This window comes from Myotis yumanensis, unplaced genomic scaffold (assembly GCF_028538775.1).
Source record: "Myotis yumanensis isolate MYYU_CA2020_CCGP unplaced genomic scaffold, mMyoYum1.0.hap1 SCAF_5, whole genome shotgun sequence".
NCBI classification, from domain to species: domain Eukaryota; kingdom Metazoa; phylum Chordata; class Mammalia; order Chiroptera; family Vespertilionidae; genus Myotis; species Myotis yumanensis.
In genome coordinates, this window is record NW_027223756.1 from 88,971,258 (window position 1) to 88,977,408 (window position 6,151).

Consider the following 6,151-nt stretch of genomic DNA (forward strand, 5'->3'; position numbering starts at 1 on the left):
TTCTTCATTGTATTACTTTTAATATATCCCTGATTTCTAGTGAGGACACACATCTTTTTATAGGCTTCATGGACATTCAAGTTTCCTTGACTGTGAACTTTTTGTAAAAGTATGAAAAGCAAATCATGAAATAATCATCTTAAAAAGGGTGTAGTGTATACAGCATAGATACACTGGACAGAGGGATGATTCACGTCCTGAGAGGGATGGAGCCAGACGGTGTGAGATTTCATCACCCAAGCTACTCTGAATGGCGCATAATTTTAAATTCATGAGTTGTTTATTTCTGGAATTTTCCATTTACTATGTTCTGACCGTGGTTAACCAAAGGTAACTAAAACCACAGAAAAAGAAACTACGGATAAAGGGGACTACTGTGTATTAACGTCACACAAAGCACACTCGAAAGTAAGGGTAATTATTAGAGATAAAGAAGAACATTTCATAAAGATAAAAAGCTAAATTCATCAAGAAGATATAAATATAAATGCTGTAGATTAATTTATTCTTCAATCCCATTACGCTAATCTCTGACTCTTCGGTGCTGTGTATTCCAAACCAATCACTAGGGGGCGCCAGCGTTTCAAAATCAAGTAGGTGGGTCCCAAATTTCTCCAGAGAGGCCTATTTCCTCGCTGGGATTTCTGCTATTTTTAGGGCTCTTGGGGGAAGTTCTCCCCCGGATAAGTGCCTCAGAGATCAGGGTCTCTCACCACCCCGGGGACAGCAGAAATGGAGGAAAAGGAAAAAGAAAGAACGGATGAGTGTTGCTTGCTTTCCTCACGAGGCCACATCTGGCAATGGTTCCGTCTAGGGCACACACTTACTTGGCATCTGGGTCTCTAACAAGGCACTCAGGGCTCACCCAGGGCACAGGGATTGGGATATGAGCACTAAAGCTCATTTCTGAGGGACTGCAGGCCTACCTTCCTATCACTCCAAGCCCCAGACTCCATTCTCCATGCCACCAGCTCACCATTCAACAGATATCTCCGGAACCAGAAAACAGAATTATATGGGCCACCCTAAACTTAGTGTGCCAGCCAGATAAGCGGGGGGAGAGGTAACAGGTGGAAGCAGAAAGAAGGAGCCGGCATTCTGGAGTCAACCAAACCTGCCGTGTGACCTTGGGCAGGTGACTTTGCCTCTCAGAGCCCTGACTAGTCTTCGTATTATATACATGGGACCAGAAAGTCTTCATATATGTAAGCTATGCTGGCTCCAGTATTGTAATGATTGATAGAGTGGGCTTTGGAACAAAAAATATCTGAGCAATTTGACCTCTCTGTGCCTCAAAGTCTTCCTCTAAAGAATAGGAGTAATGGCAAAATAAATAAAAGAATGGAGAGGGAACTCTGGGTGCAAAGTCAGAGAAGTGTGGGAAAGGGATGCTGTGTTGAGGGAGAAGGACACTTCCTTCTCATTGGAATTTGAGTTTCAGGGAGATGGGACAACTATGAGAGAAGAGGAGGAGTTGGGAGGCCATCCGTGGCTTACGTTGATTTTTCTGCTGCCCCGAGTTGCGTTTGATCACATCCTCACAGGGTGAGTTTCCCCGTTAGGACGCTGTGAGGCGCTGGTAAATCACCACACCAGCAGGTTTTCCAGTAAATAGTCTGAAATTGTTCAACAAAACTTAAAACCACAGTCTGATGTTTGAAAATATAAAAACAAGGCTGATAAGTCAAAATCAAACGTTTCAATGAAATCTCTTCTTCAGCCAACACGATGTCAACTTTATTCATTGTTGGCTTTCACATTTACCTGAAACATCATTATGTTGAAAAGTTATCTGTGGATTAGGTGTTCTCTGTAGATGCACAATGAGTAAATAAGTTTTTCATGGCACCTAAATAATTTCAAAAGAAAGGGTATAACCATTCTTTCTACTTTTTTTATGCAGAGAAAGAAATAGATAAAATGTGGGTGATTTTTAGTACGTTTGCTATGAGGCAGGGCAGGATGCCCAAGAGTGCAGATGCCCAGGGATGCCCCACCTTGCCTCCTGCCTTCCCAAATACTGTTTCTTTGGCCTGAATCATGGCCCTTCCCACTTTGGCCAACTAAACTCCCACTCATTTTCCATGTCTCATCTCAGTGTCACCTCTTCAGCTTTCTCTGACCACAAGTTGGGCCTCTATTACCCTCTCTCTTAGCATCACATGCTTCATAGCCCATGTCACATTATAACCACAAATTTATGATTTGTGCAAATCTGGATTTCTGTCTTTCTTCTCCACTCAACTGTGAGCTGGGTGACGGGCGAATGCTTTCTTCACCTGGACCAGGGCTTGGCACATAGAAGTCATTCAATAACAATTGAATGAATGAATGAATGAATGACCGAACAAACAGATAAATGAGCATGTGGACCTGTTCTTGTAGTCTTTCCACCTAATTAAAAATTCATATGCTGCCATTACAAAAATGTGAATACCGGCCCACATGGTCCTCTTTGAAACTCATGCTTATTGTTTCAACAACAATGCCTGTCCTCCTGCCACCCTCTGTGCCCAGCCCCAGGCTGAGCAGTGTTGGGGAAGTAGAGAAAGCTCCATTCAAGGCTCGGCCCTTGGAAGTTCCATTCGGGGTGGGAGCACAGAGCTGGACACAGACACTCCCAGCCCAAATGCTTAGGGATGGGCCAAAACGCGGGTCCCGGGGCTGGTGAGCAGAAGAGGGGAAATGTCTCAGAGAAAAGAAGAGTCTAGCACTTGGCCTGGAGAACAGAGTGTGAGGAATCGTTAGTCTGGAACAGTGGTTCTCAACCTTCAGGCCCTTTAAATACAGTTCCTCATGGTGTGACCCAACCATAAAATTATTTTCGTTGCTACTTCATAACTGTAATGTTGCTACTGTTATGAATTGTAATGTAAATATCTGATATGCAGGATGGTCTTAGGCGACCCCTGTGAAAGGGTCGTTCAACTGCCAAAGGGGTCGCGACCCACAGGTTGAGAACCACTGGTCTGGAGGGCTGGGAGCACTCCTAGCGGAGGGACTGCATACACAGAGGTCCCGAGGCTTGAGAAAGCGTGGTTTTGGGACACGCTTAGAAGGTGGGAACTAATTATACAGGGGACTGGCAAGGTCAGCTGAAGCCATTTTGTAAATAACCCTGATGTCAAGCAGGTGAGGTTGGGCTACATCCCACGGCAAGAGAACAGCAGCATCGGCTGTTGTGGAAGTAGGGCAGGGAGGGCAGGCAAGTTGTTTCAGTGAGAATCAGACTGGTTGCTAGGAAACATGGAGCAGGTTGTGCACTACACTAACCTCAAGAGGGCGCCATTCACAGTCTGCAGTGAGAAGGGTGCTTACACATGCACCGCACACGCACATGCACGCACACGCACATATAGATCATATGGAATCATGCCATATAGTGGCACTTGATGTAGGGAGAAAACAGAAGAACTTACGTTCAAGTTCATTTTCATCTTCCAAAAACTTTTCAAGTAATAATAATTAGAGAATGGACAAAAGACTTGAACATTTGAACACCTCGCCAAAAAGTATATACCAATGACGAAGAAGCAAATTAAAAGATGTCTGACATCATTAGCCATTAGGGCAATGCAAACGAAAGCCATGATGCGATGTCATGACACACCTATTAGAATGACTAAAACAAAACACTGACAATACCAAGTGCTGTCGAGGGTGCAGCGCGAACAGGACTCTCACACGTTAGTGGTGGGGCTGAAAAAAGGGTGTGGCCACGCAGGAAAACGATGTGACAGTTTCTTATAAGTTAAACTTACACTTCGTATAAACCAGCAATCTCACTCCTGGGTATTTACCCTGGAGAAATGGAAACATGTTCCCAGCCAAAACCTAGAAGCAACTTAAACTCCTTCAACTACAGCATGTCTAAAGAAACAGCGGTCCACCCACACAATGGAATAATACTGAGCAGTGAAAAGGAATGAACTATTGACACAGACAACCTGAGTGGTTCTCGAGAGTGTTGTTCTGAGTTTAAGAAGCCAATCTCAAAAGGTAGTATACCATAGACTATGATTTATGGACATTCTCGAGATGACAAAATCATGGGGGTTGTGTTGACCAGATTAAGGTCACCACGGGTTAGGGAAGGGGGGTGATCACAAAGGGGGGCAGAAGGGAATGTCTTTGGGTGATGGAACAGTTCTGTTTTCTGACTGTGGTGCCGGCTACGTGAACTACACAAGTAACAAAATTTCATAGAGCATTTCAAAGCAATTGAGTACATAGAAAAGTTGGTGAACTCCATAAAAGGCCTTCAGTTAACAGTATTGTGCCAAAGTCACTGCGCTGGTTTTCATAATTATACTATAAATATATAATGATATATGATCTTTATACATAACTATAAAATATATAATTATATATGGATATGTTATATGATACATAATTATATCTCTTATATGTCATTATGCGATTGTAAGATGTTTTTATTGGGGGAGGCTGAGTGAAGGACACATGGGACTTCTCCATTCTGTGTTTGCAACTTCTTTGTGGGTCTAAAATTATTTCAAAACTAAGCGGGTTTTAAAAAATAAAAAGAACGTGAACTTTACTAACATTTTCTATTTCACTAGGTTAACTCTTTAGCGTCCAGCCTATTTTGATGTGTGTAGCGCAGTTTCCACGTGCCAAGACAAGATTTACTGATTATATTGTCCATTTTTTTTCTCAACCCCTCATCCAAAATGAGCCTATAGCAGCCCCAGCCAAGCTGCTCAGTTGGTTGGAGCATCATCCCATACTCCAAGAAGGTTGTGGGTTTGATTCCCGGCCGGGGCACATATGTAGGTTATGGTTCGATCCCTGGCCTGTGTGTACAGGGGGCAACCGATTGATGTTTCTCTCTCACATTGATTTCTCTCTCTCTCTCTCTCTCTTCCTTCCTCTCTCTCTAAAATCAATAAAAACATGTCGTTGGGTGAGGATTTAAAAAAAAATAGAATGACCTTTCATTTCTAGGTCGATCCCCAAAAGTATTGAAAGCTGGGTCTCCAAGAGATATTTGTTCCTAACAGCATTATTTACAATAGCTAAACCATGGAAGCAACCCAAGTGTTATGAATGGGTGAGCGAAATGTGATGTATATGTACGATGAAATATTATTCAGCCTTAAAAAGGGAGGAAATTCTGACACATGCTACCACATGGATGAAGCTTGCGAACATTATGCTGAGTGAAATAAGCCAGTCACGGAGGACAAACACTGTGTGATTCCACTTATATCAGGTACGCAGAGTAGTCAAAATCACAAAGACAGCAAGTGAAATGGAGGCTGCCAGGGCGGGGGGGAGGGGTAACGGGAGTTCGTGTTTAATGGGGACAGAGCTCCAGTTCTACAGGATGAGAGGTGTTCTGGTGACGGTGGTGGTGAGGCTGGCCCAGCAATATGAGTGTATGAAATGCCACTGAACTGTCCACTTAGAAATAGTAAAGAGGGTAAAAACACAATTTTACAATGTGAAAAACACACACAGTGAGATGCCTCCTCACACCCACTAGGGTGGCTATCATAGGAAAAGATAAGCAATAACAAGTGTTGATGAGGATGTGGAGAAATTGAAACCCTTGTGCCCTGCTGGTGGGAATATAAAACGGTGCAGCCACTGTGGGAAACAGCTTAGCGGTTCCTCAGAAAGCTAAACATAGGGTTGCTACATGACTCAGCAATTCTGCTCCGAGAGATAGACCCAAAAGAACTAAAAACAGGGACTCAAACAGAAACCTATCCAGAGCAGAAACATGTTCATGGCAGCACTATTCATGGCCACCCAATAGTGGAAACAACCCAAGACCATCAAAGAGTGAATGAATAAACAAAAATAATATTCACCGTGGAAAGGAATGAAGCTCTGACACAGGCCACAATGTGGATGAGTCTTAACAACCCTACCTTGAGTGAAGACGTCAGACACAAAAGATTACACACTGTGAATGACTCCATTGGCATGAAATGTCCAGAACAGGCAAATCCACGGAGACAGGAAGCAGACTGGCCGCTGCCAGAGGTGGGGGCAGAGGGAAATGGGGAGTGACTGATAATGGGGACAGTTTATTTTGGGGTGATGAAATGTTCTGGAACTAGATAGAGGTGATGGTTGCACATCATTTAAATGTGCTAAATGCCACTAAATTGCTTACTTTATT